Below are 25909 nucleotides of genomic sequence, written 5' to 3'. Positions count from 1 at the left end.
GTCAGCGGATGTCGCGTCGGTGCAGTGGTTTGGAGCTCGATAGATACCCGGACCAGCAATGTGTGACCGAGGAGTGGGCTGGAGGCACATGCGGCTGTGAGGAGAGTGGAGGCAGGACACGGAGAGCCCCAGCCGGGACAACCCGATCGCGGCGAGAAGTGCGAGGGCTCTGGCGGATTCCGGGGTAAATGATGTGCGCTTCTGACGGAGATGCCAGTAAAGCCCTGGCTAAGCCCTAAACTGCAGGAATCAGTTTAAGGTCACCCGTCCCCTAACACTGTGCAGGGGCAATATCAAGCTGAACCAGCGCGTCGGCCATTTTGTGTAGAGTGTCTGGGGCTGCTGTGGAAGGGTGGACTGGAGCCTGAAATCGCGCTGGATTGCACAAGAGGTGGGCGCAAGAATTGAGTAAACCCATGCTGCTGGGAGTTCAGTCGATAATACTTTGACATTGTAGGGCTACGCAGATTGTAAGCGTGCATTCAGGCACAGGGTTGTGAAACGAAAACACCTGATTGATACATTGAGGGTGACCTGACTTGCGGTGTGCTGGCTCTGCTTGTAATTAGGTGGTGCCGTTTCGAGACATTGGCACAAAAGGTGAAAAGGCAGTGAGGTTCCGTGAGAATCGTTATGATGTTTTGGGCGTGATCGAATATGGGCAAGTTTGGTATCTATGAACCGTAAATGACGAGTTTAGTAAGTGTATGCGTTTTCGTTACACTACTTGGAAGGGTTTGCCTTATTTACGCGTTTCTTCATCTGAACCCTCGGGTTCCATTTTAGATACAGCATCCATTTTGTTTCTTGCCCTCACATAGTCAGCGAACAGGCAACTGTCCGCGTCATGACCCTTAGTTCCCAAGCCTTACGGAAGACGCATATTCCTTTCATGCGTCTTTTATGACCAGGGGTATGACATTGCAAAGGCAGATGGCTCCGCTTGAGGGTAATCTTGCCGTGCCGGTCTATTGTTTCAGCCGTGCATGTGCTAGGATCGAATCCTTTGATCCTGTGATCATGCTTCCGATATTACCCTCACACTCTTTTCTCTACTGTTGTCTGTCTTCCTTGCAGCTGTTCTTGTCTCTTTCTTTCGTCCGTTTACAACTAGAGTGGAATGTGCCTAACGGTGAGAAGATGTGCTTTTACAGTTGGGAACCGGCAATGTTACTGTAATTATGTTCCGGGTTTCAAGAAGTCCTTTTGAAGTTTATTGTGGGAACTGAGTTGTAACCTTTTGTTCGTATGTTGTGCAATGACGAAAATATGTATAAAAGGAGCGATCCACATTTGCAATTTGAAGCAGACTCTCAGAACCTACACTCTGTTGTACTTCTTGTGACTTTTGCCTCCCTGCAGTAATAAACGCAGATCTTTGACGCCGAAGGAAGTGTCCCGTGTCTCTGTCATTTGTGCGCTGAACAGGTATCCCACGAAGGTTTTAGGTGTTGTTCCCTGGCACCGCTGGACCTTAGAAAAAGTCCAGTCCTTCAGCAGACCCCCTGGCTGTTGAGAAGAAGATAGCGCTCCACTGCGGGGACGGGTGGTGCAGGCTGCGGTGCTGGGAAACTGTAACTTATCACTGCGCACTATGAAACGCCGCGTAGCGGCGACAGCATATTTGCCCCATTTGGTGATATATGAAACTGACGCCGGTGAAATACTCTTGTGGACAGAAGGAGACACCTGCTAAGGTGGTGCAGCGTTGACGACGCCGGGAGAGAACACACGGTGACTGGGGCTGAGATATTGATATCGTAACATTCAAATCAGCAGGCAGAGAGAGCTAGAATGGGGAAACCAGACACGCACCAGCCGAAAAGAACTTTTGACAAGAAAGCCAATAAATCTGGGGATAGTGAGGCCAGCCAGCAGGAACAGCCCGGGGACAGCGCCCCAACCCCACCACCTGAAGATGATATAAGGGAAATGTTCAAGGACCTAAAATCCAGCCTTCAAGGTATAGACTTCGAAATGGACTCACTGGCTGAGAGGATGGACAGAATAACGCAACGAGTGGAGAAACAGGAGGGCCGACTGAGTGTGCTGGAGACAAGAGTGATGGAGACAGAGGAAGGACAAACTAACATGGACAAGAAACTGCGAGGAATGGACTGAGTACTACAGTTAGTAAAACAGAAGAACAAGGATTTGGCAGCCAGATCACGAAGAAATAACGTAAGAATCACGGGAATAGCGGAAATGACGGACATTCATAACATGGAAAAATACATTGAGACAATGATGAAAGATCTTTTGGAGCCGGAACTATCTGCTACATTTCTCATAGAACAGGCACATCGTACGTTGGGACCGCGACCGAGACCAGAAGTGCCGGCACGACCAATCCTGCCCAGAGTACTTAACTACAGAGATAGGGACACGATTCTCCGACTAGCAAGAGAGAAGGGGGATATACAATACAAAGGCAATAACATAGCCCTTTACCCAGATTTTACGTTACAGGTGCAGGCAGCCCGACGAGAATTCATACCTGAAAAGAAAATATTCCAACAGATTGGGACCAAATACGCCTTGATCTACCCTGCCAAACTAAGAGTTTAAGGAGACGGGAAGCCTACCTTCTTTACGGATGCTAAGGCTGCACTTGCATACGCTAAACAGTTGACAAAAGATCAGAAACAACGAGTGTCAGCAAGTGACTCACAAACTGAGAGAATTCTGAGTGACAATTTGTGATGATCCAGGACATGTACGCTGGAAGAAGAGATAAGTGTTAGATACGAATAAAATGTAATGTTGTACTATGTGGGCTCCCCGTGGCAATGGTTATGCTGATCAAACATTAGTAGGCGTTCTACTCAAAAGCTGGTTGAATGGGTTAATCAGCTGGTTGCTATAGGACTGTACGACAGGTTAATTTTCGTGGACTAAGGTAGCGTGTCGTTTTCTCGGCCACCCTGCCAAAAGTGTAGGGGAGTATTGCCGGTGGCCTCACATACCCCCACGGGATGATTCCCTTAAGTTCAAAAACTGTGATCAACAGTTTACAGCTCAAGGGAAAGAGGGAGGGAGATTCACAACCTATTTGGGGGGTTGGTGTGTGTGGAGGGGGGAGGGGAATGTTCTTTGTTTAACTTACCTGCCATGTCAAATACCAGGTCTCAAGAGTCTGCTGTGCCTAAATTACTCCTATTCATGTCTGCCGCTAGACCGACTGTGGGCACTTACTGCACTGCACACTGTCATCACTGTGAGAGTAGATATGCAACCATCGGCCACACTAGAGGAAAGAGGTGCTTCCCAATGTAAATTTCACATGCACTACTGATGACGCCCATCACATGCCTCTCTTGGAATGTTCGGGGTTTAAATGATAGGACGAAGGCCAGGCTGATTGACTCATATTTAGTGAGGCATGGGGTGGATATATGTTTATTACAAGAGACCCCCTTAGATTCCACAGCTAGGAGCACTCTCAGACATAACAGGAGTTGGGAGGTGGTGGAAGCTAACTACTCAAATTATTCAAGGGGCGTAGTAATTCTTATATGCAGAGGACTGCAATGGAAGACACATCACTCGACATTAGACAGCGAAGGTAGATATATCCTGCTTCAATGTACACTATACAACACCCCAGCTGTCATAGTAAACACATATGGTCCTAACACGGACAGCCCGGCTTTCTTCCATCACATCTGGCAGATGATCCAAGCACTGGGAGAGGTAGCGATATTGTGGGGGGGAGATTTCAATGTTGTTATGCCACCCACAGCGGACAGGCAGGGAGCATTGCGTGAACACCATCCAGGAGCAGCAGAGACGTTGTCGGGTATAGTAGAAGATTTGCAGTTCATAAACACATGGAGAACTCTCCACCCGACGACTAGGGAGGGCACATGTGTAACACAGTATCGGAATGCTTGGTCTAGACTAGATTATTGATAATTGCAAACTCCACTGCCATACAAGAGCACTGTTGGACCAGGTTTTTCGTGAAGAACTACGGGAGAAACTAGTTGAATATTTCACATTAAATGAGGGCTCAGTAGACTCACCTGAGACGCTCTGGGAGGCTTTCAAGTTGGTGACTAGGGGACAGTGCATGGCGCTAAAATCGGGAGTACTTAAAGCCATAAGTAACACGTTAATACAGCTGGAACGTGATATCCAGAATTTAGAAAGAGAAATCCATAATACCCCATCCATTGAAGCTACACCTCAACTCCAGTCAAAATTGACAGAATTCCAGGAGGAGGCAGAGAGAGAAACGGCGTACATGCATAAATATACACAAGGTAGGCGCTACAGAGAGGGGGATCGAGCTGGAAAAACATTGGCGGGCCTGCTCCGTTCTCCGAGGGGTTCCGAATATATCCCTGAAATACACCCGGGTGCTGGGGAGGTGGTCAGAACTTCGCAGAACATACTTCAAACTATGTCCCACTTTTACCAATCACTTTACACCTCTCATACATACGCAACGCACTCAGACATCACCGACTATTTGGATACCGTGGCGCTGGCATGGTTTAACAATGGTGCCAGAGGATACATGGAATTACCTATAACAGTAGACAGCAATTTTTCAGAAGACATAGCCCGACATTTGACCTCTGTCTTTGAAACACTGGCAAATGTGACAAGATAAACGCAGAATTTAAAGACATTTCTTTTTATTGCTCAGATTTTCCCTGACTCACGAAAAATCAGCTTGTGACCCACCAGTGGGTAGAGACCCTCTGTTTTGGAAAAACTGGCATAGGTACTGCTTTACAAGAATCAATAAATGTAATATATGATTTAATTGGCAACTGAGGTTTCCAGGGGCAGATTTACAAGCCCCTTGTGCAACGTTTACGCCGCCTTGCGTGACGCAACAGCGGCGTAAATGTGGCGCATCCCTGCGAGGCATTTACAACGTGACGCATCTGGAGAGATGCGTCACGTTATAAAGCCCAGCGCCACAATGGGGGCGTTCCCGCGCAGTGTGGGCGTTCCGGCGCCTGCGCGCCTTGCAAAAGTGCCTGCGTGAAATCTACAAGATTTCACGCAGGCACTTCCGCGACGCTGCTACGTCAAGTCCTTACGCCTGCTTCAAGCAGGCGTAAGGACTGACGCAGCATGTTAAGTATTGGGCGGCCCTGAGCATTGCTGGAGTTGCGTCGCGCTTGCGACGCGACTCCGGCGATGCGCCGCCCTTACGTCACGAGATGCGTCACGCATCTGCCTACCGTTGCGCCACGGTGCGCCGCATTGTAAATGCGGCGCCTCTGCCGTAACGCTAGGGTAGTTTTGCGTGACGCATTTGTTCTGGCGCATCTCTGCTGATATGCAGAGATGCGCCAGAACTCGTAAATATGCCCCCCAGTCTTTTTCAAATGGACTCCCCCTTGGAGTAGAGTGTGATGGGGAAGGTTCTCAAAGCCTTTTGTTTATTTCCCTCGCAGGAAATGCTGGACTTACTATGAATTAATTTTTTTATTCTTAAATGGGTTGTTGGCAAATTCTCATTTCTTTATTGTCATGTCATGTCAATTTTTTTTTCTAACCATGCTGTGACCCTAGAGAAATATGTTCATTTTACAATGAAAATACTGAGTAACCAAAGAAACTGTTATGCGTATTTTCATGAATATGTGTTATTCTTTACAAAGTTTAAATGCCACACAAATACATAAAAAGCTCAGACCACGGCAAAGTTCACTTGTTTCATTTTTTGGTATAACTGTTCTTGTAATTTTGAAGAATATATGATCCACGAAGTGTTTTTTTGTAATCTAAATATTTGGGAAAACGTGAATATTTAAATGACTGAAGGTGCTAAAAGAAATTACCGAGCCAGCCAGGAGTCGAACCTGGAATCTTCTGCTCCGTAGGCAGACGCGTTATCCATTGCGCCACTGGCCCGCCATAGAACTGACATGACGGGGCAGAGTCCTAGAGTATTAAAACTCTGGGTGGCTTGGGAGCGTGAGGATGATAACGTTTTGGGTATTATTATGAACGTGTACTTCAAAGCCAAACGCATAATACAACAGCAGCAAAGAGAAGAGAAAGGACGTATGGAACTCATAGAATGTTGGATAGTTTCAACAACGTTATGCACTTTCGGGAGATCGACCAATCATTGGAGGCGTATTGTATACTTTGGCCAGAACTCATGTCGGCTCTTCTGACTGGATCGAAGACGCTTAGATTTGGCCACACAGCCAATCAGAGCTCTCCTTTAAACTGGCTTTTACCCCACAGTGCACAGCGAAGGCACAGGCGCCGCGGTACACGATGCATTGAAATAGGGAACAGGCGTCAACTGCTTTCAGTTATTCATGTTTCTACTTTCTAGATCATGCACCTTAGCACCTACATACGTGTTCCTTAAGTGCGCATTAGATTTCGTTTCATCCGTGATACCTTGACACTAAGCAGTACATTTAGCTATTCGTGTTTACTTTACCATTACTGAGTGCTCTCAAACCGACAGTTACCCGTATTACAATTAAACCGAGCTTTCAGGGATGCTCCTAATACTCTTAAAATTAAAATATTATTTTTTCCAATATATATAAATTAATAAGCCGGACTCTTTGTTCAAGTGTTGGTTAAACACCGTAATTTATTTTATTTCTGATCTTCAGGATTGTATTTATGTAATTGGACTGGATGAAAAGGATCTGCCGAGCCAGCCAGGAGTCGAACCTGGAATCTTCTGCTCCGTAGGCAGACGCGTTATCCATTGCGCCACTGGCCCTCAATTCCATTGCAGGACCGGAGGCTTCAAATTATGCTTCTCTATCTTTATTGAAGCTCACAGCAGCCAATGAAAATGCTTGCTTTTCATTAATAAACGTTAAACAACTACACATCCCATCATGACTAGCCCCAAGGCACGCCCCCCAAGTCCATAAGAGGCCTCTGCCTGCCGCCATCTTCCTCTTTCTTTGCTGCTCACAGCAAGAGCTAAGTGCACTTTGTTTCCTCCCTCTGCTGTTAGCAAATATTGCTCATGTTAATGGGATTAATAATGGAAAATATGTTAACGGGATTAACGAGTGGCTAAAAATTACCCATTTATAGCATACGAGTTATTGTTGATGCACATGTTGGTCTATCGAGTTTACCTGCTTGTGGGGTAATCGGTACTTCAGGGAGGGTGTTGTGCATGTTCGCTAGCGTCGCGGCGCCTAGCGAGTCTAAAATCATTCCTCAGTGGCTTTGATACGCCTAGTGGCGTGAGGTAGCGGCGGTCGTTGACCGGGGGCAGACGGGCACCGAAATACACACTAAGAGCCTTTTTACCGGCTGGTTTCCCCGTAGGCGCGTCTCGCGCATGCGCATCGGCATCCCTCATAGGCCGGTGACGCGAGTAGGGTCCGGGTGGCTCACGGCCGCGGCGTGCGTCCAAACGCGCTGAATTTGGGCTCCTTTTTAGTAGGATTTCAGTCGCGTTTGGGCTGCACGTCACGGCGCGAATCCCAAACTGTCAGACATAGCGTTTTTTACACGAAGAGTTACCGGTGGCCCCTCTGCTCTAAGGAAACGCCTGTGAAGGTTGTAAAATATTGTGGCCAGTGATTAGAGTGCGCACACGCTCTGTGGATAGTGTTTTGGCCTGGGTCTTTGGCCCCTGTGACTACAGCTTTGCTGAGGGGGTTCTGAACTTCGTGAAATTCAGTGTGCTTGCAGGGCTAACCCCCCCTTGACCCTCCTAGTGGCTGAACAGTGCTTTGGCAAATCTTCATTGACGTGCAGGACCAACCACCCCTGAAATGTCGAAGTGGGGTCAGTACAATGAAGAGTATGCGGAGGAGGAGGTGTTTGATGGACAGCAGGAGGCTGTCCTTCAGGACAATTTAGTCATCGCACTGGACGCGTCTGTACAGTCGTCCGTCAATAGGGCTACGGAGACTACGGTCCCACAAACAGTGCAGCAAGCCCTAGCCACAGCCCTTCGCCCAATCAGGAAACAATTGGAGGGCTTTGCCAAGAGGCATGGCTATAACAAACCGCAAAAGAAGAAGGCGGAAGCATCCACTTCCAGTCAACCGGCTGTTGACACTGCCACATGGCCTCATGCACAGGCCCTTGCTACCCTACCAGATACAACCGCCCCAACCGGAATAAGAATTGGAACACTAATCAACAACAACAGGTTCAATCTTCTAACCCTCATTTTTTAGGGAGAGGCCAGACGCGCCCCAGAGGCAGGGCGAGATATACAATCCCATGGGAAATGAAAACACGACGCCAGCATTACAAAAATTAAAAGCGTCACCCATCTTTAACCTCTCTAAAAAGGTACTTACACAAGAAGAAGAAGGCATTCTGGCAAAGGGTCTATCCTTTGTACCTTCTAAAAGAACCGACTTTGTGAAAATGAAGTTTTATTGAGTTCTGCAGAAAACTGCGGCTCACTCTATTTTTTAGTGACAATCCCATTCAAAAACCGGCGGAAGTGACTGGTTTAAGGAATAGATCCACTTTCTGCCCCCCTGCGCATAAAATTCCGAAAGAACTTGTTACTTTTGAAAAAAGTGTCCTTTCTGCCATTTCAGCCATGGAAAAACAAAGAAAGTTTGTGAAATTCAATACCACCAAAAAGCAGATGTCTGCATTAAACAACTTAAAAAATGATACTTCGGTAATAGTTAAACAGGCCGATAAAGGCGGTGCCATAGTAATATGGGACACCGATAACTATACCACAGAAGTAATGAGGCAACTTGACGACCCTAGTTGCTACCGCAAGATAGGTAAAGATCCTACTACAGACCTTCAAAACGAACTGTTTAATATAATACAGGAAGGATTTGTTGGTCCAAAAGAGCTGGAGTATTTAAAGATCAAATACCCAAAAATCCTGATGTTCTACGTATTACCTAAAATCCATAAAGACCAATACCATCCGCCAGGCAGGCCCATCGTGGCAGGATGTGGCTCCCTGCTTGAGCCAATTGCCAAATACGTGGATTGTTTCTTAAAGGAATTTATGTGTCAGGTGAGATCCTACTTACAAGACACCACGGATTTCATCAACAAATTGGCTAACATCAACTACCGTGAACACAGGGATATTTTAGTCACCCTAGACGTGACATCCCTGTACACACAGATCCCTCAGGACGAAGCGGTTGCGGTCCTGTCATACTTCTTCGATCTAAGATCTCGACCAGTGCGAGTACCAACCGAATTCCTGGTAGAGCTTGCATCATTTGCCCTAAAGAGAAACTATTTTTGTTTCAATGGAGAATTTTATTATCAAATTAAAGGGGTAGCCATGGGCTGCCCCTTTGCGCCGGAGCTGGCAGTGCTCTTTATGTCTATGTATGAGGATGCCTATATACACTCTAACAACCCTTTCCATCAACATATCGGAGCTTGGCTCCGATTTATTGATGATGTGTTCATGATATGGACAGGAGACAGTGACACCTTGACCGCTTTCCATCAATGGCTAAATTCCAGGACTGCTGATATAAAATTCAGCCTAACCCAGTCCACCAGCAGAATCTCATTCCTTGATGTTGAGGTTTTCCCAAAAGAAGGTAAACTGGCTACCACATTGTTTGTAAAACCTACTGATCGAAATAAATCTTTAATGTTTGACAGCACCATCCCAGAAGCCTCAAAGAAAATCTCCCTTACGGGCAGTTCTTGCGAGTCCGCCGGAACTGCACGTTTAAGGAAGATTTCCATCACCATTCTGACAATTTGATAGCAAAGTTATGCGATAGGGGTTACCCCAAAAAATTAGTAAAGAATTGCATGAAGAGAGCCCGGTGGACCCCACGAGAAACATTACTGGAACGAAAAGACAAAGCTAATGTAAGGCGACAGGTATGTGTCACTACCTTTTGCCCCAACGCAAACCAGCTAAAACGGATTATTGGACAAAATTGGCACTTAGTCAAGAAATTAGACGAGAGCCTTAGAGACCTGCCCCTGTTTGCCTTCAAGAAGGAAAACAATATTGCCAACCACATTGTACGTGCGGCTATGCCTGCCTCAAAACCGCCTACATTGCGTCAAATGATGAGACTGCCTCCTATAACTGGACACCACAAATGTGGAACTTGTCTTTGTTGTGAATCCACGGTTGAAGGTTCCCTATTTCAGCATAATGGGATTTACTGGAAACATAACGCGTTCAGTAATTGCAAGACTAAGTTTGTAGTCTACGGAGTTATATGCCCCTGCCAACGACTGTATATAGGGAAAACCAATCAAGAAGTGCGTCAACGCATTTCCCAACATAAGTCTAGACTCAATAAAAAAGTTGAAAATGCCCCATTGGTACAACATTGGACAAGAATGCAACATAAAATTAGTGATCTCAAATGGACCGTGATATCGAGAATCGAAAAGGACCCACGTGGAGGTGATCTGAATTTACAACTTTCCAAAAGAGAAGCCTTTCTAATTGTAAAATTTGATACAGCAACTTCTGGCCTCAACGAATTGAGTGAAATCTTCAAATTGTAAATATGAAATCTGTGCACTACCACCAAGGTTGACACTCCTCCATGTAATATAGCCATCGGGCTGTGCCACTTCAATCTATGTGTGTTTGCTTGCGTGCTTTCTAGCCTGCCCCATCCGGGGGCGATGCGCCACCACTGCGTGTAATGAAGCTTAAAATTTGATGCTTTTGGTTTGTCCTGCATGCGAAGGTTGGCCCATGCACCACTAGGGGTATTGTTGCAGCCTTTGAGGGTGTCTAGTTCCCCGAGGGCGCTGTTCCAGCACGGTCAAAGTCCTGACTTAATGCGCCGTATTTCTTTAAGGAGTAGGCGGTTCTGCTTCCGTCGCGCTGCTTAAAAAAAAACGACAGTGTCTCACCTGGGCCTGCTATACGCATGCGCCCAGAGGTAGTGCCGACCTAGACGCGAGTGGATCTACGTTCCTTTACATGATACTAAAGTAAGTGTTGAGCTTTAGCCGTTTTCCACCAACGTCGATATGTCATTAATAGTGTACATACTAAGATGTGCCTTTTAACTTTTTTAGTTATCGACATGGCGTTGCCAGTAGTCAAAACCGTTCCAGTAAATTAAAAGTCCGTACATAGGACGGTGAGTTTCAACTGATGAAAAGGCAATGTAAGTTACAGCACGCACCGTGATGTATACTTTAAATACCTCTGTATTCCATTCCAGGAATTCAAAGGACGTATCTACCCCGACCCACCGCTCCCGTCTACGAATAAAATAAAAGTGATCTCAGGATTGTCTCTGTCAAACCGTTACCTCCGCTGCAAGCAGCAGTCTAACTTCAATTTAGGTAAGAGACTGTTTCGCCGCCTAGTTATGGACCCGATGTTAATTAGTGTAGCTCAGTGTTACACTCCTTCTGGGGGCCGCAGAGAGATACCGGCAATGTAAACCCGTACGCAGTTCCCCAAATTGCTACTACGATGCTCAGTTTTTAATTGTGGCATCCCGTCCAAACTAAAACAGAAGCATGGCCTAATAAGATCCCAACCTTCTTTCCAAATAGGCAGACACCCGCATCCCGGCGGCTTCTATCAACACGCTGCCGCCCTGGGTTTTAAATTGAATATTAAAATCAGCATAACACCTCACGAAGGCAAGTAATAACAACGTTGTGTGGTTCTCAAATTGCACCCAACTCTTTTACAAATTCATCTGAGACATGTTCCTTCACCTTTTAGATATGGTTCATTGATCTCAACGTACGATCCACCTTCACCAACCCGGCGACTTCACTTATTGGTAAGCCACGGAGTGTGTGGGTGGGTGTGTCCAGTCAGGTTCCTTGATGTTTGGTCTCGATACATGTTATGAATAAAAGTGTGTCCTGATCTGTTTATCTGTTTTTCTGGTTTTGATCCAGTACTTATGATTTATTAATTTCTATTTTTCATGTTTTATTTTTTCCTGTGCCCTGTTTAGATACTATTTGAGGCCCTGAAGAGAATCCTAAGGGAACAATTGGGATTCGAAACGCGTAGGCTTTCTGCCACAATACATCTGCGAGAGCGGCCTGGTTATTTAATTAATTTTCTCACGCCGCTTGTACATTACTAATAACCATCCGTTTGAAGATTAAATTTATCTGAGAAGAATGTACACCTAAAAAAATTCTTTTTGTTTATTATTATTGCAAAACTGTGTGGCCTTATGTCCCTTTTTGAAGTAGAAATTGTATATATATAATTTTAAGATTGTAATATATGTTCTTGTAGTCCTTCCCCTGAATGGTTTGAAAGTTTGTTGAATGCCTGTGATATGTCTGTAGTAGCGAATGATTGACAATTAACACCTAGTCCCTCTATTTGTACGTGTCCTTTTTTGAATATGTTCCTTTTGATCATTTGAAAAAATACAAGTCTGTTTTTCTAAAAATTTTGAAATAAAAAGCTATTGAGTAGCAATTCCCGTTCTTGAATTCTCTTTTCGAGTTCTGGTTGGTCCATTGTTTATTTAAATTATTTATATCAGCACTGGCACCCTATTCTTGTTTTTTGACCCTACCAGATACGGCGGATCATTCCTATCCTGGCGCCAAGGCCACGTCCAAGCGCAAGGTCCATGCAGATACTGACACTGACACGGACACTACCACAGGCACGGATACGGATACCTCGGAGGATCAGCCTCCTCCGAAGAAGGTGCAGGTAGAGATTGCCCAGGTGAATACTCCTTTCACCTTCGATCCGTCAGAAATCATGCACCCCAGGTCGCAGGACTGGGTGCCACCTCAGGTGGTGGCTGCATACATACACGACAATATAAGAAGGAGCTTCCCCAGGGAAGTCAGGAACCGTCTGAAATCGGAATGCCCTCGCCCGGACATCCCAGACAAAGTTGCGGAGACTCCAGAGATCGACGCAAGCCTCTTGACCTTCCTTAGGAAGTTCTCAAAGGATCCCAAACGAGGTTTGGATAGGGCATGGTCAGGCTGCCAGGACAAGATGTTGGACGCAATCGGACCATTGGAAAAGATTTTAGAGATGGCTCTAGCGGCCAAGGAGAGTTCCACTCCTGTGGACCCGGACGTACTGGCTGGTTGGACCCAGCGAGCCATCTGCTTGCTGGGCAACGCGAATTGTGCCATTTCGTCAGAAAGAAGGAAATCGCTGCTCATGAAGATGGACAGTAATTTGACCGAGCTAGCTGACGCTGAGCCGGGACCCCTAGCAGCGGGTCAATTATTTGGAGACAAATTTGTCAAGGATGTTTCCAAATATGTGGGGACCTTTACGGCACTGGACAAGGCGCAGTCAGGCATCAAAAGAGCTCTCAGCCAGAGAGTTTTTAACAGGGACGGTCGAGGCGGGGGCCGCTCGTCGGGCCGTGGAGGTCAACAAGGTTCCCAAAGAGGCGACTTCGGCAGGGGCAGGAATGAGTACGACTCCACCCGAGGTGGAACCTTCTACCCCTCCCGCAGGAGGTTCGACAGAAGCCGTTATCAGACGAATAACAACAGGGGGACCTTCAAGCACCAGCAGAAGTCAGGTGAGAGTCTCAGAGGTTTCTCTTCTTCCTTTGGGGGGAAGGACCCGGCACTGCCTAGTGCAGTGGCGGGAGCTTACACAAGACGCATGGGTGCTACAAACTGTTCAAGGTTTCCGCTTGGAGTTCTATTTGCGTCCCGTTCAGCCGAGGCTCCCGGCGGATCTCCATTTTTCCCAACAAGATCTCAGTTTTATAGACGAAGAGATCTCCGAATTGCTGCAGAAACACGCGATAGCACCGATCTGTCAAGGTCCTCGCGGTTTCTGCAGCAATATCTTTGTTATACAGAAGAAGGGAGGCGGAAACAGATTGGTTTTGAACCTCAGGGATTTCAACCAGTTAGTAACGTACAATCATTTCAAGATGGAGGGCATCCATCTTTTGACAGATCTACTGCAAGTGGGAGACTGGATGGTCCGGCTGGACTTGAAAGACGCTTATCTGTCTGTGCCGATATTTCCCCCGCATCGCAGATATCTCCAATTTCGGTGGAAAGGCAGATGGTACGAATATTTGGTTCTGCCTTTCGGGCTCTCCTCGGCACCTTGGTGCTTCACCAAGGTGATGAAACCAGTGGTGGCATACCTCAGAGAACGAGGTATTCGCCTCATAATCTATCTGGACGACATCCTGATAGTAGATCAGTGTCGGCAGACACTCTTGCGACACCTCACTCTGACGACAACGTTGCTTCAAAACCTGGGCTTTGTAGTCAACACCAGGAAATCAGTCATGGTACCCACTCAAGTGATAGACTTCCTGGGTTTCACGATCGATTCCATGACAGCGCAGCTAAGCCTCCTGAAGGACAAGCTGAAGGACCTGAAGAAGGAGATCAGGAGACTGTTGAACAGGCAGACAGTTTCACTCAGGGCGATTGCGAGAGTGGTAGGAGTGTTGGCATCATCGGTGCAAGCGATATTCCCGGGCCCTCTGCATTACAGGGCTCTGCAACAGTTGAAGATCAGACATCTATGGAAGGGTCTGTCGTACTCGGACAGCATTCCTCTCACAGAAGAGGTGAGAACCGAAATGCAATGGTGGCTAGGTCATGTAGACGCCTGGAACGGTCGAGCAATCTTCGGCTCTCTTTCAGAGATAACAATAGAGTCGGACGCCAGCCGTTGGGGCTGGGGAGCTCGTTGCGGAGACATCTCTACAGGTGGCAGATGGTCTCCGGAGGAGCTTTCGCTTCACATAAATTGTCTCGAACTGCTCGCGGGATCGTTCGCGGTGCGGACGTTGTCCCCGAGGCAGACATCTTGTTGTATCCTCCTGCGTTTGGACAATGTGTCAGCGGTGAGATACATCAACAAGTTGGGCGGCACGAGGTCGTCAATGCTTGTGCAAATAGCCAAGGACTTTTGGCATTACTGTCTAGAGAATCAGATATCGATAATAGCAGAATATCTACCGGGTCAGTCCAATCAGGTGGCGGACTGGAACTCGAGATACCTCAGGGACTACAGCGACTGGAAGTTGCTCCCGAAAGTGTTCCAATGGCTGCAGAAAATTTGGGGTCCGTTCAAGACGGACTTGTTTGCATCCAGACTAACGTATCAGGTACCCAGATTCTTCAGCTGGAGACCGGATCCCGTGGCGCTGGCAACGGATGCATTTCTCCAGAACTGGTCGGAGGGGACGCAGTACGCTTTCCCACCCTTCCTGCTGATCCCGAGGGCGATGTCTCAAGTGATCAAGCAACAGGCGGAAGTAGTCATGGTGACCCCTTGGTGGACGTCACAATCATGGTTCCCCAAACTGATGCAGTGGAGTTGCGACCGACCCAGACTCCTCCCGGAATCGGAGACGCTATTGCTGGGCCCTCATCAGGAACAGCATCCCTTGATAATGGAAGGCAGGCTTCAGCTGATGGCTTGGAGGCTTTCAGGGAACAGTGGCAGCTGCCAGGCGTTTCGAGCAGGACTTGTGATTTCATCAAGCAGGCCTGGGCACCATCCACGCGGAAGCGATACTCCTCGGCCTGGAAGAACTGGATGGATTGGTGCATGGAACGACATCTGGATCCCGTGGGGGCAGACTTACCCCACGTGCTGAATTTCTTATCGGATAAGGCTTCCGAGGGTTTGGCCTATAGGTCGGTCAATAATTTTAGGTCAGCGATCTCAGCAGGCCATGCTCAGCTGGATGGAAAACCAATAGGCATGCATCCAGTGGTGTGCAAATTGCTTAAAGGAATTAGGGTGGCTAACCCACCGAAACCCAAATACACTGGGTTGTGGGACGTGTCTTTGGTTTTAGAACTATTTAACAAATGGCTGGTTAACTCACTTTTATCCAGAAAGCAGTTGTCAGCTAAGTTAGCCATGTTACTCTGCCTCTCGGCGTGCAGGAGGTCATCGGACGTGCGAGCGCTGGAGATTACAGGTAGAGTATTTACTCCAGAAGGAGTTTCTTTTTCCATTTCAGGACGCACCAAGACATTATCTCGTCATATTTCGTATAATGCTTTTCAGGAGAATGATAAGTTATGTGTTGTAAAATGTTTGAAAACCTATGAGGAATGTACAGCGGCTAATAGACATGAGGCAGCGCAGACTTTTGTGCAATAAAATAGATGCTAACTATTCATTAAACTATAACCCTTTTTATAGAGATGACTATTCTCTCCATAAATCTAGGCAGCTACGTTTTATGGGTGTGAGCAGTGGTGGCTGGTGACTTTTAAAAGTGGTGCGGCGTAAAATTGTTGGGGGGGGGGAATTAAATATTAAATATAAAAAAAAACTTACCTCAGTTACCGCTGGTCCGGGTCCACGTCACCTCTGTTCCCCGACCCCTTGGCGCCTCACGGCACAAATGGAGACTGGCAGCCCTCGCAGCCAATCCTGGCGCTTGGGGCACAGGGTTCTCTTCACCCACAGCACGCCCATTAGGAGCCCAAAGGGCTCCTAATGGGCATGCGCAAAAAAGCGCAAACGCAAGTGCGCATGCGTGGGCAAAAAATTCACCCTCCGTCCCCACTCATGCGCACTTGTGTTGCTTGCCCTGGTGACATCATCATGTCAGTCAACAAGACGCCACCCCGCCCACCCCCTTCAGACTCTGAAGGGGGGGCGATGTGATGTCATGCTGACTGACATGATTGGAATGTCAGTTCTCCTGCATTGGCGTCTTTCAACAGAAACGCCGAGGGAGCTGCGGGGGCTGCGGGCGGGCGGGGGGGCTATGCCTCTACGCCCCAATGGACGCACCGTGCCTGGGTGTGAGCTGAATTTTTAAGCTGGTTCGCCGCAGAAAAAGTCTGTGAACTCCCACAATTTAAAATTTGCTAACATTCGTGCCAAGAATTTTCAATTCTATTAAGGACAGGAGGCGAGGATTATGCTATCTCATTTCTTTTTTTTTTCAGAACTAGATTTTATTGACATTTCAAAAATGATTGCAGAAACATCTACAGCACTCCAGACACCGGAGGGGCTGTGAGCAAGTAATCAAGAAGCACAGTTGCAGCAATCAGTACAGTAAGCAGGATAAAACAGTGATATTAACTACCCGGAACCCCCAACCCCGTAACACCCCCCCCCCTCCCGGGTCCCACCCTAGCCCTGTTCACGATGGTCACCAGGATCTAAACAAAGCAATCTATACAGAGATGGTAGTACACTCTCACTCTCGTCCCGGTACATAGGACAACTGGTCTACTGTCGCGTCTCGCTGCGGCGGCGGCTCCAGCCACAGCCCCATGTATTCCGCCCACCTCTTCCAGATTTTATAGTATTTTCTGGGGCAACCACGGGCCTCAAATACTGGGCGTTCCAGTCCCATACAATAATCAGTGCCCCGTTTCCAAACCTCAATCGGGAGAGCCCCAGGGTCTTTCCAGGCGCGGGCCACCTCCCTTTTGGCCACTTTAAGGCCCAGGAGCAAGAGATGTCTTTTATAGATGTTACCGCCCACCTGCTCCAAGACATGCAGAAGGCCCAGCTGCGGCGTACGCGGGAGATGCTGATCCAGCGCTCTCACCAAAATTATGCATAAATGACTCTACCTACTCCCACTAAATTTACCATACAACACTAGGCCCATATCAACAACAGAGCGACTGAATCATGAGCCGTTCTGAGCTCCCGTGGCACATTAGCAAATTTTTCCACAGAGTCACTTTTGGGAGTCCTTTCCAAAACCTTTCAAAATAAAAGTTCATAGGCTTTTCATCTTTTTCAGAATTATTTTCTCTTGTGGCATTTTCATCAACAGGCCTCTTTTCAGAAAGCGTCATTTTTCTGCGCCACCTTTTTCTTGCGTCACTTTTTAAAAATGCACTATTTTTCTGCAGCCATCTCTAAGCTTCATTTGTAAAACTATTATATAAACAAACATAAAACATAAATTAATGCAAGAAATACAGTTTGTTCTGTTGCCACCCACCATTGCTAATAATTAACCCATTAGTCTAAATTACCTAGCTGAAGCAAACAAATAAAGCAGCATTTATATCTACCATTCTTCATTTAATCCAGCAGGATTCTCTATGCACCTGTAAAATAAAAAGACACCACATAGACAAAAGCATACATAAAATAGGCACATGTAATTAATTGAACAGCCGCAATTAATAAGACAATAGACAAACAAACAAGGTTAGTTAATTATTTTTAAAACGTACTTGCTGCAACATAGAGCACATAATGTTAAACCCTTATGTTGGTGTATGCAACTTTTATTCTAGGTTGGTTTAATAACATACATGCAAACATTAGTTTTATTATACATTATGGAAGTCTGACTTCACAAGGCTGAACAAAATATTATTCATTAACCCGCTCCATCAACTCCCTCATCTGGTGATTTTAAAATCACCAAACACCACCAAAAATGTTTGCAAAAATTTTATCTAAGATGAACATAATTCGATTTCACCTGTGTTAGTATTTCTAAAGACTTGTCTCATCAGTTTATCTACAACTCTCATATTGAGTTTTAAGAAACCCCTCCAGTTCTATCTCTCTCTTGTGCCTTTCTCATTTTGTAAATTCTCTTCTTCTCCTCCACAAGTATTTCTTTCTCTTGTGTAACATGCAACTGATCTTCAACAAAAGTGTTGCAAAAACTATATCTAATAAAGGTGTTATCGCAAAAACTACAACTAATAAATGTATCAGTATCTTGCCAAGAATTGAAACACCAATCTTCTTGAAACCATGTTTTGATTGCCTGAAATCTTTTAGACAGACGTTCAGAAAAATCATCATCTTCTAAGGAACAATTGTAGCTCAGTGATTACACTATGTTATTCTAGATTAGCTAAAGTTTTGCTTGTCATAATGACCTTAAACTTCTCCTTGTTAATTCCAAAGGAAAAATGACAACCTAAACTGACCAAAGCAGAATTATTAGGAGCACATATATCAGAGACATCTTATAACATACCTTAAAGATTGAGCATCTTGAAATGTTATTTACAAAAACATGAAAGTATTTTCACTAAACTGGCAAGGAAAAATAAAACAAAATTTAAAAAAATTCTAAATTTTCTAAAAATTTCTAACACCCCCCTTTTTCAAATTATTATTATTATTTTTTTTTAATATACCCTTAAACCTTCTAACAGTTTTTCTTCGACCTTGCGTCACAAGTTATTTTCCAACCAACACAATTTCTTCGACCTTGTGTCACCTAACACATTTTCTTCAGCCTAATGCCAAAAACAGGAAACCTAAAATTTTAACAGGTATGTACTTCAATCATTGTCACTATTGTCTTCAATCTCTTTCTGCCTGCTACTATTTACCTCCACTAGAGGTATTACTTCTATTTTCTTTCCTGTCTCACTTTTCTTTTCAGGATCTTTTTGACTTGATATTTCATCAATCTGTTCTTTTGATCTGTGTACCAATTTGAATTTTAGGCTTTCATTTTCTCCTGGCCAATTACCATCTTTTCTTGATAATTTCTTCTTTTGCTCGGTCACATTACATTCTGTTTTCCAAGCTCTTTTTCTCAATTTTCTTATTTGAGAATCTTCATCACTTTCATCAGTTTCAGTGTCAGAAATTTGAATTCTGGACTCAGGTACTTCTTTACTAGGCAGCTTCACTCCGTTAGGAACATCATCTTTGTAGCTGGTATTTGGCAATTCATTTTCTTCTTCTTCTTCAATCACCTTCAACTTCCCAGTTTCAGAATTCCTGTTCCTGCTTTCTGAGCTTCTTCTCCTGGTCTTCAATCACAATCTGATCAGATTCTTCTTCTGTTTCTTTTTCTAGCAGATCTCCATCATTTTCTGAGTCTAATGTCACAACTTTCAAGTCTTTTTCATTCAAGGCTTGTTTTTCAATCAAACTCTCCAGATGTCGACCAACCTGTCGATCTTCAAGATCTGGATTTCTTTCAGGCTCTTCTTCTGAATCTGAATCAGCAGTGGTGACACTTTCTTCATCAGAATTTTCAGGTGTAAATACACTAAAAGTATGGCCAGTGTCAATCCACCTCTTCAGTCTTTTGCACTTCACTGCATTTGTTGTGACAAGACTAATTGGCCTCGCTTTCTGCCATCTTGGTACTAGACAATTTCTTTTTCGACGAACTTTTTTCCTGACCCTGTCACCTAGTAACATATCATGTGCTTGCTCTTTTTCTCTTGTTTGCACTTCAGTTCCATCTTGATTAGACACAGAAGTCACTACATCTGATAAATTCCTGTAGTACTCCAAATTGATGCTATCATTAATAGTCATCATTCTTTCCACTGGTATGAATGCTTGACTCATGACCTTGTCCATAACAATATCATGTGGTCTTAAACCTGTCTTTTTATCAGTAGTACTTCTCAGAAACATCAAAACAAGTGGAAGGGCATCTGTCCACTTTGTACCTGTAGCTAGGCCCAATTTTACATCTCTGTTCTTTATAGTACCATTCTCTTGCTCCACAACACCTGAAAGTTCTGGTCTATATGTACAATGGAGCTTTTGTTCAATGTTTAAAACTTCACAAATCATTTGTAACAGTCTGTTTTCAATATGTCTTCTACCATCTGGTAACTTTGCAACAGATATTGCATCATTATGTCGCGTACGAAATGCTTCAACCCATCTTGAAAACAAACAGATAATCACAAAAACATAGCACAGTTTGTTATGCAGTGCCATCTCAATGAAATCCATTTGTAATCTAGTGAATGAACCACTCTCCTGTCCTTCTGTTCCCATTCCCACAATTGTTTTCTTAATTGGGTTCACTTGTTGGCAAGACAGACACCTCTGGTAAAGAAATTCTACAATTATTTTGAACTTTGTATTGAACCAAGTTCCTCTGAAAAGCTTGACCATTGAATCTCTTCCAATATTTTCCAAATTATGGTACATTCTGGCCATGTCAGCAATCATGCTATTTTGTAAAACTACTCTGCCATCTTTGTGTGTCCAAATTCCATCCTCATCTCGCTGTCTACAATCTGCTCTCAACCATGTGTTTTTCTCCTCATGAGTTGCTTCATCTTGTAAATCTTTGACTCCCTGCCATGTTTCAACTACAGATGTTAGTATTAGTGAACTCAAAGCATGTTCATCATTTATTTTGTGTGCTGTACATTTCACGACAGCAATCCTTACTGCCTTGAATGCCATCAATCAATCCTTTAATTAAATATGCATTTCTGATACCTGAACCTGCAGAAGTCAAATAATCTCTTTGGGACCAGAGCTGTTCAAAATCATGCACAACTCCATAACCGTATTCGCTGTCAGCAACATCAGCAACTGTGCAGACACAATATGCTGCTCTCATAAAGCCTTCCTCTATTTTTAGACAAGAGCCATCAGTGAAGTAAACATAACCTGACTCTGGCAGAGGAACATCTTTAATTTCCTGTCTGGGCTTTTTGTGAAATTCTAATACATCCTGACATTCATGATCATTTGTCAAGTTTGTAATCTGTTGATCAATTTCATTTATTACTTGGAAGTTTTCACTTAAAAGACCATCAGATTCATTCCAAGATACTGGAAGTACACTTATTCTTTGTAGTCTGTTTTCCTGTTCTTTATTTAATCCTGTATCTGTATTGTCTGTCTGCTTATTAACATAATTTTGTAATGGCGGTGAAGCCATCTCATTCTGCTGAACCATCACCTGTCGCTGTATTTGTAGCTGTTTATTTAGCTCATTTATCTCAATCTCCTTTTCCTTTGACCATAATTTTGACTCATCAGGCTGTGTCAAATCATCAGATCAATGTCAGACTTCTCACTAGCTAGAACTGGAGTCATCACTCTTTCTTGCTGAGTTGTAATCATTACTGGCTCATTTTCAGGTATATTAGAATAAAGTTTTTCAACAAAATTTTGAATTTCAGAATTTAATGGGACTGTTAAAACTGCGGAATTAATTTCATCTTTTCCAAGCACAGGGACTGTCACTGCTTCCATATATTTCGTTGACTGTTTTAAATCATTTGTAGAATTCACATAATCAGGAATATTAATTCCAGAATTTCTGGACATTTCATCATACTTTTCTGTTGCGTCATATTGAGAAGAAGTCTGAGCTGGGACTCTATTAATCTGAACTAATCTGAACCAGGACTTTTGGCGTTACATTAATCTGTTCTGGCGTTTTGCTTAAATTTCTGTCCTGATCTGTATTTACAGCATCATTTTTACACTGATCAATTTTTTCTACTCTGACACGTTTATTATTTAGATTCGCTAATTTGGGAATCATTAATTTGCTCTCACATTTAGCAACAACATTTTTTCATTTTCTGGTACCAAGAAATCATTTTCTTTTTCTTTAGAAAATTGTTATCCATGTTTTTAAATACTTACCTTATTAAAATTGTCTATTACAAATAAATTATTTACTTATTTATTAATACGCAAAATTCACTAATTAGTCCACAAAGCCAAGCGATTTTTAGACTCTACTTTCTCTTTTTTTTTTTTTTTTTTTTTAAGTTCTCACTTTTAATTTGGGCAGTAGAAAAAATAAACCAACTGAAAGCATCAATGGAAATAATCTAATTAATACATCAAAAATAAGGACAGAACTGGGTATTTTTAAAATAATTCTTCCGCGTGCGCGACCACCTTAAACACAGGCAACCTCCCTAATACACCTTGTCTATTTTAGTAATGGATAGTTCCTACTTTGCTGTCAATAAATTATATGCAGACTTGTGGGATACAATAATCACACCAGTAATATAGCAACTAACAAAAGACTAGGTAATCTTTATTTATTTAATTTTGTTGCACAACCCTTGCTCTCCCCCTCTGTTAATCAGCTTTAAGATCACAGCTGTGGCTTTTACTATGATCCTTGTTAATTAGATAGAAGTATCTCTTTGAACTATCTCTAATGTCTAGTAGATAGCGTTATAGACAAGGAATAGCGATGCACAGAACCAAAAATTTGCTTGGAAAACACACTGAGCTTTTATACAAAGCCGATCATTACTCCACATGAACAGATTTTTCCTTACACTGAAGTATTGCCAGCTGCTCCCATCCATCAATTAAACTGTAAGCGCACACAACTTCTAAGGTGTTTTATTTATCTTCGCTTCACTGACAGAACATCAGGCAACACTCGTCTTGCTGAATCAGACACTGCCCCTTTCCCACATTGATGGAAAAACTATGACAGGACTGCAAGAAAGGACAGTAAAATACACTAGGCTCTCAGAATGTGTCCTTTAAATCGGTGCCTAATATTCCACACCCACTTGTAAAAACAAGAGCAGATACCGGGCATAAACAGGCAGATGATAATAAACTCCTGTGACTCTGTTTCTAAAAACACGTCATCTGCACTGGCAAGGATAAGACGCGAGCGCTACCTCAAAAACTGAGACAGTCACTAAATAAGAACAGCATTTAAGGCTCAGTCTTATTATTATAAATTTTATAAGCTAAATAGAAGATGAAATTCGTTTTTCCTCAGCGCACTCACGGGGTGAAAGAAGAATTCTACCAGTAAGCAATCTTGAAATTGTACACTAAATAGTGATGGAGGCAATTTCACCATAATTCCCGGGATTGTGTTCTTTCGATTTCAATTTAAAACGAAGCTCTGGGCACTAGTATTAGGAAAATCAAAGCCCTAACACTCTCGGCAGAAGTAAACAACTCCTCGGCCAATCACAGCGTCACAAAAGCCTCTGCCAATCAGAGCACTGTTTTACTCTGATGCTCCGGACGCCTCAGCTAATCAGAGCGCGGCTCTATTATGACGCGCCGGATATTTCTACCAATCAGAGCGCGGCGGCTCTTAAGCACACAGCTTCTGTGGCTTTCAGTTCTCCGTGATCTGCCTCACTTTTATAAAATGTGATTTTAACATAGTGTGCAATCGCTCGCCATGCGCATCATTTGTAACACGTTTCTTTTTAAATTAATAGAGCAATCAAGAAGTAAACCAAATCGGGGACATTCATAAACAACTCGGCAGCTCCAGCCAATCACAGCGTGGTTTTTATAATATTCAGCCAATCACAGCACGGCTGATGCTATGACATATACTGCTGTTAGTGCAAATCTCTCTCCCCTCGCGCTCAGCCCCTCCTTTTCAAATTGTGCGCAACGCTCGTCACACATCAGCTGTGACACGTTTTTCCCTTTTAAACAATAGCATGGCGAGGAAGGGAACTAAAACTAAAACGGGGATTTATTTCTATATTCGAGGACAATTGCTAAAAGTAAAAATCTCGGCAGGCAGTGGTGATGCGCATTAGCCAATCATGCGCAACCACTCTAAACACAGAAACGCTGTTAACGAATCACAGCGCAGCTTTGCACTACGCTTCGGCCAATTAGAACGCAGCTTTGTCGAGACACTCCAGACGCCTGAACCAATCAGAGCGCAGCGGCTATGACGCACATAGCCGCTGCGGCTTCAGGCTCTCCCCACACGCTTTCGCTCCTAAAATCGGCCCCTCCTTCACAATTTCGATCGTGATACTTTTGAATGGATTTAAATAGCGCGCAATCCTTTAAAATGTATTTAAATAACGCGCAACACTTTATAAAGTCTTTAAATAGCACAGACTTTACCTTGAAGGTTCCTAAGTGCTTTAAAATTACTTTTGGTACAATTTAGTAATTACATAAAACAAACTAATTTGCCTGCTTCTCTAAAAAAGATAGTTTTATACATTTGTTCAAGTATTCTCAGCTTGGAATAGACGACGCTATTCTCACAGAATAATCTCAATTGCCAATAGAGCAATTCTTACCCTACCCTTCTAACAGGTAATAATCAAAAGTGTTTCAGTTGAATGCAGGTACATTTAGCAATTCAAATTGAACTCAATTGACATTACAGAGCATTCACGCACTTTCGAACAGGAAAACCCTAAAACATACATACATGAAAACTTCGGTATGGACTCTAACCAACCGTATTAATCCAGAATCGCCAGTAAGAAAACAACGTTTATTTTCTTCTTTAGGACTCTAACCTTAGGAGAGAAAACAACGCTTATTTTTCTTCCTTAGGACTCTAACCTTGGAAGAGAAATTTTTCTTCCTTAGGACTCTAACCTTGGAAGGAAAAATTAACACTTACTCTTCACTCAAGTTTAGATATATTCTATTACTCTTTTCACAGTGAATTTTAGAACGGGCTCATTGTCCCTATACTTCAAAGTTACGATTTCATAGACAATCCTCACTATGCATACATTCTATCTAACACACCTAGAACCCTAAACTTGTGTTGTACGACCACAACACGATGATATGCGACGATATCACCTTTTGAAGCAGAACAAATGTACTTGTGTAACCTGATAACATATCAGCGTCCAGATCACAGCGTTACACTAACCTTGCCATGGCTTAACCTGGGAATTTTCACACTGCTGGAAAAATCCCTTTCAATTACATTAAACAATCTGACAAAATCACTAACTCAACATATGTTAAACATTTATCCTATGAATATACCTACATATATGTGTCATGCATGTAACATGTATGTCAAAAACAACATATCAACCATCCTCTGCTGCCAGGAAATTGATCCAGCGCTCTCACCAAAATTATGCATAAATGACTCTACCTACTACCACTAAATTTACCATACAACACTAGGCCCATATCAACAACAGAGCGACTGAATCATGAGGCGATAAGATCTATATATGTTGTTTTAAACTATCCACAATAACCAAGACCAGCTTGTCATTTAGAAAGTTTATTTAAACATAATCAGAAAAACTCAGGTTTTGGAATTTTATTAAACAAGCATTAGAAAATGTCATAAAGAGAGATTTATTCAGAATTAATAAAGAGAGCAAAATTCAAGAAATATTATTCATTAGTAGAAATAAGTAAAATTAAGCATTTCCAAACCCTAACTATCTCTCTGTCTCTACCCTCATCACCTAGAAATAAAGTATTTAATAAAAGCTCCTTTCCTTACGTATGTTGTCCATCAGCATAACTCGTCCCTCTGGAATCTCGAGCGCAAGCCAAATGTCTGTTCTTTGAGCCCAT

At 43.7% G+C, this 25909-nt stretch overlaps 2 non-coding genes across 2 annotated transcripts; both read right to left on the bottom strand.

The window, feature by feature from the left end:
* Nucleotides 1–5804: 5804 nt before the first annotated feature.
* TRNAR-ACG (transfer RNA arginine (anticodon ACG)) lies at nucleotides 5805–5877 on the bottom strand. Its single transcript has one exon. It is a non-coding gene; the product is annotated as a tRNA-Arg (tRNA).
* Nucleotides 5878–6645: 768 nt separating this feature from the next.
* On the bottom strand, nucleotides 6646–6718 carry TRNAR-ACG (transfer RNA arginine (anticodon ACG)). Its single transcript has one exon. It is a non-coding gene; the product is annotated as a tRNA-Arg (tRNA).
* Between the last annotated feature and the right edge of the window lie 19191 nt (nucleotides 6719–25909).

This window comes from Lissotriton helveticus, chromosome 5_1, assembly GCF_964261635.1.
Source record: "Lissotriton helveticus chromosome 5_1, aLisHel1.1, whole genome shotgun sequence".
NCBI lineage: Eukaryota > Metazoa > Chordata > Amphibia > Caudata > Salamandridae > Lissotriton > Lissotriton helveticus.
Note: the sequence above shows the minus strand (reverse complement) of the source record. Positions and strands in the feature narration are given on the sequence as shown.